Source organism: Arachis ipaensis, chromosome B2 (genome assembly GCF_059453495.1).
Source record: "Arachis ipaensis isolate K30076 ecotype BB chromosome B2, ASM5945349v1, whole genome shotgun sequence".
Lineage (NCBI taxonomy): Eukaryota > Viridiplantae > Streptophyta > Magnoliopsida > Fabales > Fabaceae > Arachis > Arachis ipaensis.
Genome location: NC_142437.1, coordinates 37,644,606 through 37,653,783, shown reverse-complemented (window position 1 = coordinate 37,653,783; position 9,178 = coordinate 37,644,606). Strand labels below are relative to the sequence as shown.

Sequence of the window (9,178 nt, the reverse complement as noted above, 5' to 3'; positions counted from 1 at the left end):
TAGGCTAAGTGCTCTATAAGGGGGCAACTCTTTAAAATAAGCTTTCAGCCAACACTCCCGAACTAGTTGGTTCAAGGTGCTAGGTGTTGAAGCACCCCTAAGGACTTACTTCCTCAAGTCTCTCCCCCATACATACACACCACAGGCACATGGTTTGTTTATTTTCTTTCCTTGAGGTCTTGGTGTCCAGCACCTCTTTGGGCTACTAAATGTTCTGTAGCAAAGATTGCTCTTGATAGTGGACTTTCAGCTGATAATCCCGGGTTAGTTAACCCAAGTTACCAGGAGATAAAGCACCCCTGAGAGCCTAGTAATCCAAGCAGATCCTTGGTACAGGAACACCACAGACACATCCCTCAAGACTCAAACCCTTGGTGCCTGGCCTCTTTTCTTGCTATTTTTCTTTTATTCTTCAACTTTGATTGTTCTTTCTCTTTTTCTTATTAGGAACTTATTATTTAGCTAGTCTCATGGGTATGTTCAAAGCATAGTATTCATGACAGATAGTTGTCTTCCCACCTTGTGTTTGAACCAACTTAGCTAACTTATGACCACACCACAAACTCAGGAACTTACTCCATAGTATGAACTCCACTCTGGTCTTTTATAAAACACTCATTCTCTTTTCATTTGGTTCAAAAGGACAAGCGTACAAATAAGTAAGGAGATGATGCAGTAATGACATTCAGACTAGCCAACACAGCCCTAATCAACAAAAAGTTTAAAAGACAGAATTGAAAAAGGTTCAAACTATCATGGAAGCATGTTCTATCTCATACAAGATCTTCCTTATTTAAAGCATAGAAAAAGATGGACCAAAGAAGGAACTCCACCACCTTTTACTCATGTGGATGCCCATGCTCTCCTCCTTGCTTGTCCTCTTTGTGTCCTCTTGCATTTCCTCGCACCCGTGCCAATCTTGCTTGCTTCCAATCCTCAAGTGCCTTCCTCACTGATTCATGACTCTCTTCCACCCTTTGTCTTTCTTCTCGTGCTAATTCATCCCTCATTTCTTCATACCTTTCGATTCCTGGATGCAATATAGGCAGCTGTCCTACTAAGTATCCGAGCCTGGCTTGAGTGTTTATATGATGCCCAGTCTTGCTCATGTAAACTCCTTCTGCGAATGCCCTTTGCTCTTCCAATAATTCTGCCTGTTCTATTTTTCTTCGACGCATCTCATGTATGTGTGCACCTTGATGTGCTTGGATGTTGATTAGCTTCTGGATAGATTCTTGTTGTTCATTTTGCCTTTGTTCTATCCTGTGGAATGTTTCACTCCATTGTTTTCCTTGACTCAGTTGCTGCTCCATCATTTGCTTTTGCCACTCCCCTTGTTGAGTCATCCATCTTGAGAGTGATTCGTCTTGCTGCCCCATCATCTGTAGTTGAAGCTCTTTCTGTGCTCCTTGGCTTTCCAAATATTGTCGAGATAGGCCATCAATGGCTTCCTGTAGTTGGTGCATATCCAAAGTGGCTGGTGCTTGCCCCTCTAAGACTTGTCCTTCTACTACTTGAGGGGATGGCCTCTTCCTTTGCTTCCGTTGAGGCAGGGGAGATGTGGTAGCATGCATCCGTCAAACGGTTATTGGAATGCCTTCTTTTATCCACACGGGGTCCTCATCTTCAAACACCACCCCAGCTTTCTTGCATAGTCGGTAAATAGTGCTGGGGTAACCTAACTTTCCTCTTGAGTCGCTTTTCTCTGCCATATTTCTAATGCCTGCGGCTATGAGTTCATGAACCTTGATCTCTCCTCCTTTGAGTATACAGTGCACCATTGTGGCTCTCTTGAGATTCACCTCCGAGTTGTTCCCTGCTGAGAGGATAGACCTCCTTACAATTTTGAACCACCCTTTTGCTTCCGGAGTGAGGTCTGCTCTCTTGATGAACCTTGGTCTCCTATCCGCATATCTTTCTCAGTCAGCTCCGGGTACACAAATATCTTGCACAATCTGGTCATAATTGGGGTTGTTGTTCAGTCTTGAATGATAACTCTCTTCTTCAAATGGTATGGACCGTAGCTTTAATGCCCTCATGACACTCATGGGACCGAAATCCACAGTCTTTCCTCTCACAAAGCTTGTATATGACTCATCTGCCTTATCATATTGGACCGTATTTGCATAAAATTCTCTTACAAGATTTACATTCACCTTAATGACCGGATCAGTGAAGAGCTCCCATCTTCTCTTTTCTACCTCCTTTGTGATTTCGGGACACTCAGTTTTCCTAACTTGAAATCCCAGCTCATAAATGATCTCCTTATCCACCATCCACCCGTATTGTAATGCATGGTGCAAGCTTCTAAATCTCTTTTCATCATACGGGTGTTGCTCCATAGGTTCCTTTCCTTTCTTTCTTTTAGAGCTCGAAGATGCCATGAATGAGAGTTAATGTGTGAAGGTGGTAAGGGTGTGGAGACTTTTGGCTGTTTAGGGTTGAGTGTAATGAAGGGAGTGACTGGGAATGTTTTTAATGGGATAGGAAGTGCTTGGTTCCGAAAGGGAGAGGTGTGAAGATTGGGCGTGGAGTGTGAAGGTGGGGTACGGAGCAAGGGTCACTTATATAGGGAGGTTGTGAGTGAATGTAGGGTGTGGATTGATGGAGTGGTTGTTTGATGGACGGTTGGGGTTGTGCATGGAAAAAGGACAAGGATCATCACTTTATGATGGAAATTGCTCGGTCTTCAAGGGTCCCATTCTTTTCTATGTTGCATGGCAACATTTTCCAATGCGTTCCCTTTTGAGAACAAGTGTGTAATCCCTCTTCATGAAGTGGCCGAACCTTCTTCATTTAATTGTCCAATCAATCCTCTCCAATGCTCCTTTCCTTTTTCCTATAAAAATAATATAAAAAAAATCAATATCATAAGAAAAAAATTTAAACTTTACGGCTAGAATAATAAAGAAAAAGAATTAGATTGTTTATTCATGAACACCAACTAACTAACTAACTAACTGTGTATCCTTATATGCATATTCGTGGCACCTTGGGTGACACCAAACTTAGTTTGGAGCACTGTGATGAAATGTTTTTGTTCAAAGCTCCAAGACTAGCATGCTCTGAGTTGCATTCATGCTTTCTTGGCATGCTTTGAACACCAAACTTGTTCTTCACTATATATTGCATAATAAGGATTTCACCAAGTGTTTCTCAAGTTTGGGTTGGAATTCATAAATATTGACTTATTCACTTTTTTCTAAAAGCATATAAAACATGGGTTGCCTCCCATGAAGCGCTTCTTTAGAGTCACTAGCTTGACGTTTCGCCTTCATCAGGGAGGTCGATAGTGCTTCAAGTCTTCTCCTCTGGCAGTAGACCTATATCCAGTAGTTGTATCAATGATCTCTACATGTTCCAAGGAGAGAACTTTGTTGATAGCGAAGACCTTAGGTAGCTGAGATGGCACAGTGGGGAGATCAGGGGGATATCTGGGAAGTAAGCTGAGATCACTTTATCCCCTGGAGAGAAGTCCTCTGTAGGGATCTTTTTGTTCCTCCACCTCCTTGGTACCTTCTTCTTTGTTCCTTGTGATGTTGTCTTACTCTTTGTGGCCTCTTCTTCTAAAGGAATTTTGATGTTGTCTTCACATGTGATGAGCGGATAATTTATACGCTTTTTGGCATTGTTTTTAGTATGTTTTTAGTAGGATCTAGTTACTTTTAGGGATGTTTTCATTAGTTTTTATGTTAAATTCACATTTCTGGACTTTACTATGAGTTTGTGTGTTTTTCTGTGATTTCAGGTATTTTCTGGCTGAAATTGAGGGACTTGAGTAGAAATCAGATTCAGAGGTTGAAGAAGGACTGCTGATGCTGTTGGATTCTGACCTCCCTGCACTCAAAGTGGAGTTTCTGGAGCTACAGAACTTGAAATGGCACGCTTCCAATTGCGTTGGAAAGTAGACATCCAGGGCTTTCCAGAAATCTATAATAGTCCATACTTTGGCCAAGAATAGACGACATAAACTGGCATTCAACGCCAGCTTTCTGCCTAAATCTGGCATCCAGCGCCAGAAAAGGAGCCAAAACCAGAGTTGAACGCCCAAACTGGCACAAAAGCTGGCGTTCAACTCCAAGAAGGACCTCTACACGTGCAACACTCAAGCTCAGCCCAAGCACACACCAAGTGGGCCCCGGAAGTGGATTTATGCATCAATTACTTACTTCTGTAAACCTTAGTAGCTAGTTTATTATAAATAGGACATTTCACTATTGTATTTGACATCTTTGAATCTTTAGAAAATCTTTGAACGCATAGTTCTTAGACCATGGGGGCTGGCCATTCGGCCATGCCTGGACCTTTCACTTATGTATTTTCAACGGCAGAGTTTCTACACTCCATAGATTAAGGTGTGGAGCTCTGCTGTTCCTCAAAGATTAATGCAAAGTACTACTATTTTCTATTCAATTCATCTTATTTTGCTTCTAAGATATTCATTCGTACTTTAATATGAATGTGGTGAACGTGACAATCATCATCATTCCCTATGAACGCGTGCCTGACAACCACTTCCGTTCTACCTTAGACTGAATGAGTATCTCTTAGATCTCCTAACTAGAATCTTCGTGGTGTAAGCTAGAATGATGGTGGCATTCAAGAGAATCCGGAAGGTCTAAACCTTGTCTGTGGTATTCCGAGTAGGATTCAATGAATGAATGACTGTGACGAGCTCCAAACTCGCGATTGCGGGGCGTTAGTGACAAACGCAAAAGGATAGTAAATCCTATTCCAGCATGATCGAGAACCAACAGATGAATAGCCGTGCTGTGACAGGGTGCGTTGACCATTTTCACTGAGAGGATAAGATGAAGCCATTGACAAGGGTGATGCCTCCAGACGATTAGCCATGCCGTGATTGGGCATTGGATCATTTTCTCGAGAGATGACCGAAAGTAGCCATTGACAGTGGTGATGTATCACATAAAGCCAGCCATGGAAAGGAGTAAGACTGATTGGATGAAGATAGCAGGAAAGTAGAGGTTCAGAGGAACGAAAGCATCTCCATTCGCTTATCTGAAATTCCTACCAATGATTTACATAAGTACCTCTATCCCTATTCTATTATTTATTTTTGAAAACCCATTACTGTTTTATATATGCCTAACTGATATTTGCAAGGTGACCATAGCTTGCTTCATACCAACAATCTCCGTGGGATTCGACCCTTACTCACGTAAGGTATTACTTGGACGACACAGTGCACTTGCTAGTCAGTTACACGGAGTTGTGAACCATGGTCTTGGCATCATGTTTTTGGCGCCATTTCCAGGGAAAGAAAGAGCAATGAATTGTACATAATTAAAGTGTAATCACGATTCCGCGTACCAACATGCCTCTGGTGGTTTAGGTTCATCCAGCTTTTCCTTGAGCTGTGACAGCTGCTTGTTTCCTTGTCCATCAACCAAGGGAATCTTCGGATGAGCTTGTTGTTCTTCAGTACTCATCTCTTCCTTCAGTATCTCACTGTGATCCTTCCTTGGTTCCTTGTTCTCTTGATCTGTTTCTTGTGAGTGTTTGAAAACAGTGAAGGCGAGCTGTTCATCATGGATCCTCAAAATTAGCTCCCCTCGCTCCACATCTATGAGTGCTCTGGCTGTAGCTAGGAATGGTCTTCCCAATATGATTGGGTGAGTGTAACTCTCTTCCATGTCCAATATGACAAAGTTTGCTGGGAGGAAGTATTTCCCAACCTTTACCAACACATTTTCCACCACTTCTATTGCTTGTTTTTGAGTTTTGTCAGCCAGCCTGATGACTACATCTGTGGGTATTATCCCATTGATTTATAGCCTCTTCACAAGGGACAAGGGTATTAAGTTGATGCTTGCTCCCAAATCGCAGAGTGCCCTATCAAACATTGTTTCTCCTATGGCACATGGTATGTGAAAACTCCCTAGGTCCTTTCTTTTTGTAGGCAACTTTGGTTGAATGAGGGCGCTGCACTCCTTGTTCATCACTATAGTTTGGCCTCCCTTGAGTGAGCTTTTCCTGGGAAGCAGTTCCATCATATACTTGATGTATGCAGGCATTTGTTGGATGGTCTTGATGAATGGTATGTTTACATGCAGAGATGCAAACAAGTCAAGAAATCTTGAGTATATTCTCTTCTCCACAGCACCATTGAGTAGTTGAGGAAAGGGTGCATAGAGTCTCAACAGCTCCTGTTGTGAGATTTTTGGTTCTTGGTGATCTTTTTCCTTCTCCTTTGCTGAGGTATCTCCAGGTTGTTCTGACGGCTTGTTTGGCTTGTCCTCAGTCTCCTTATCACTTATAGTGACCATCTTGCAATCTTTTCATCTTACTTTCTTTGTTTCTCCTCTCGGATTTTTTTTGTGTCACTTGGAAATCCATCTGTAGGTTTGAGAATCTGCTCAGAGAGATACCCTACTTGAGATTCCAACCTCTTGATGGTGTCTCCCTGGTTCTTAAAATTTGCTCGCACTTCCTCCTTGAACGCCTTATTGTCTTGAATCTCTTTGCCTATGCCTTCAAGTAGATTCTCAATCCTTGAGAGTCTGTCATCAAATGATGGGTGATTGGGATTAGAAGTGGAAGGATGAGGAGTGTTATTTTGGTTTTGATATGGATGTGGAGAGGTGTTGTTATGGTGGTGTTGATATGTTCTCTGTGTGAATTGTTGGTGAGCTGCATTATTGTTGGGGTTGTGACGTCTCTGATCTTGGCCTTGATCTTGTTGATTCCCCCACCCAAAGTTTGGGTGATTCCTCCATCCAGGGTTGTAGGTCTTGGAGTATGGATCATGGTTTTGCCTAGATGAATTCCCAATGTAGTTGGCTTGCTCCTGACTACCCTCTGCTTCTTCATTCACTCCTTCTTGGGTTATTGATGAAGTCGTGATTGCTGCTACTTGGTTCCTCTCCATCTTCTTGGTGAGGTCAGCCAGCTGCTTGGTAATGAGTTTATTTTGGGCCAGCAGAGCATCTACATTGTTTAGCTCCATCATTCCTCTAGTGTTCCCTCTTTCAGAAGCATAGAAATAGTCATTTTCTGCTACAGTTTCAATGACATCTATGGCCTCCTCAATGGTCTTCTTCTTGTTCAGAGATCCCCCGGATGAGTGGTCTACTGCTTTCTTTGATTCATAAGAAAGGCCTTCATAGAAAATGTGTAGCTGCACCCATTCATTAAACATATCTGGTGGACACCTCCTTGTCAGGTCCTTGAACCTCTCCCATGCTTCATACAGAGTCTCACCATCTTGTTGCCTGAAAGTTTGGACCTCAGCTCTCAGCCTGTTGATTCTTTGGGGAGGATAGAATCTGGCTAAATATTTGTTCACCACATCTTTCCAAGTTGTTAAACTCTCCTTCGGAAAAGACTCCAGCCACTTGGCTGCCTTATCCTTGAGTGAGAATGGTAATAAAAGCAGTATATAGGCGTCAGGATGAACACCATTAGACTTCACCGTGTCACATATCCTCAGGAAGATGGTTAGATGTTGATTGGGGTCTTCTTGGACTCCTCCGAACGAACGAACAGTTGTTCTGAACATGGGTGATGAGCTGCGGTTTTAGTTCAAAATTATTGGCATGGATCGTCGGCTTTTGAATGCTACTTCCACAGTTTCCTGGGTTTGGATTGATGTAAGAGCCTAAAACTCTTCTCTCCTCCCCAGCATGATTTGCTCGACCTTCTCTACCATGGTTGTGAGCCTCTTCTTCATGATGGTTTTCCATGTTTTCTTCCGTGTTTGGTTCAAAGTATTCCTCCTCTTCCTCGGCACCCACTACTCGTTTTTCTCTTGCTTCCCTCCTTAATCTAAGGAAGGTCCTCTCAGGTTCTGAATCAAAGGAAGTTGAAGCCCCGCTTTTTCTCCCTGTCATACAACCAACAAAGCACAAGCAAGGAAAATAGATACAGGAAATATTTCTGTTAGAATTACTGTTAGTGTGAATGATGCAATATATCAAACAGTTAGTGGGTCAGTCAACTGAATTGTAAATAACTAAAAAAAACGAAAAAGTAGGGGGAGGGGAAGAAATTAACTAAAATTGAAAGTAAATTACTCAAACAGAAAATTAAATCAAACAAACTAAAAATTCTTAATCTAGTTATCCTCCAATTTAATCATTGTTGATTCAAAATCAATCCCCGGCAACGGCGCCATAAACTTGATACGCGGAAAACTTGTCTTGCAACAAATTTCCTTCGGCAAGTGTACCGAATTCGTCGTTAAGTAAAAACTCACAATAGAGTGAGGTCGAATCCCACAGAGATTGATTGATCAAGCAACTTTAATTAGAGGAATGTTCTAGTTGAACGAATCAGAATTTGAGTTGAGAATTGCAGAAAATTAAATGGCGGGAAAGTAAATGGCAGAAACAGTAAATGCTGGAAATAAAGAGCTGAATGTAAATGGCGGAAAGTAAATTGCAGAATCTTAAATGGGAATGGGATAATTGCTCATAAAAGTAAATGGCAGAAATTAAAGAGAATGGGTAAGATTAGAAATGGGGAGTTCATTGGGCTCAGGAGATGTTGCATTCTCCAGATCAAGTTCATTTTCATCTCTTCCTCAATCAATGCATTCATTGATCTCCTTGGCAATCTTAAGTGATCGAATTACAATTCCTTGTAATTCAATCTCTCAAATCTTGATCAATAGCCAATTCCTTGGTCAATTGCTCATGAGAAGAGATGAAGTATGGTCACTGATTATACCACATGCATTTCCAAAATCAAGTATTAGAAGGATTATAGTCACATATCTATCCACACCCAATTTAGTCCAGCATGAGAAAGCATTTCTAGCATGATCCCTTCATTCCTCTTTCAAGGTTCAGATGAGATCCAAGTATGAATAGCTTCTTTTCCAAGATAACTACCCAATTGGATGAAGATCGAAAGCTTTCTAGTAAAATCAAGAGAAAAGATAGAAGAAGGAGAATGAAAACTAAAATTGATCCATCAAATTACAATAGAGCTCCCTAACCCAATGAAAGGGGTTTAGTTGTTCATAGCTCTGGAAAATGAAGACGAAGATGGAGAATACATGCTGAAAGTAAACTAGAAGTGCAGAGAAAGTAAAATACAAAGAGTAATTCTAGGCCAAAGGCTCCCTAAAGTTTCCAGCTCTCCAAACTAATTCAAAGTTACTCCTATATATACTACTCTTCTGATCTTCTAGTTGGCTCTTCAAGTCTTGGGTATG

General features: G+C 41.6%; 1 non-coding gene across 1 annotated transcript; it reads left to right on the top strand.

Annotated features, from left to right (window-relative positions):
- The first annotated feature begins 7,153 nt into the window (after positions 1-7,153).
- On the top strand, positions 7,154-7,261 carry LOC148573629 (small nucleolar RNA R71). The gene has a single exon (XR_015906843.1). It is a non-coding gene; the product is annotated as a small nucleolar RNA R71 (small nucleolar RNA).
- The last annotated feature ends 1,917 nt before the right edge of the window (positions 7,262-9,178 follow it).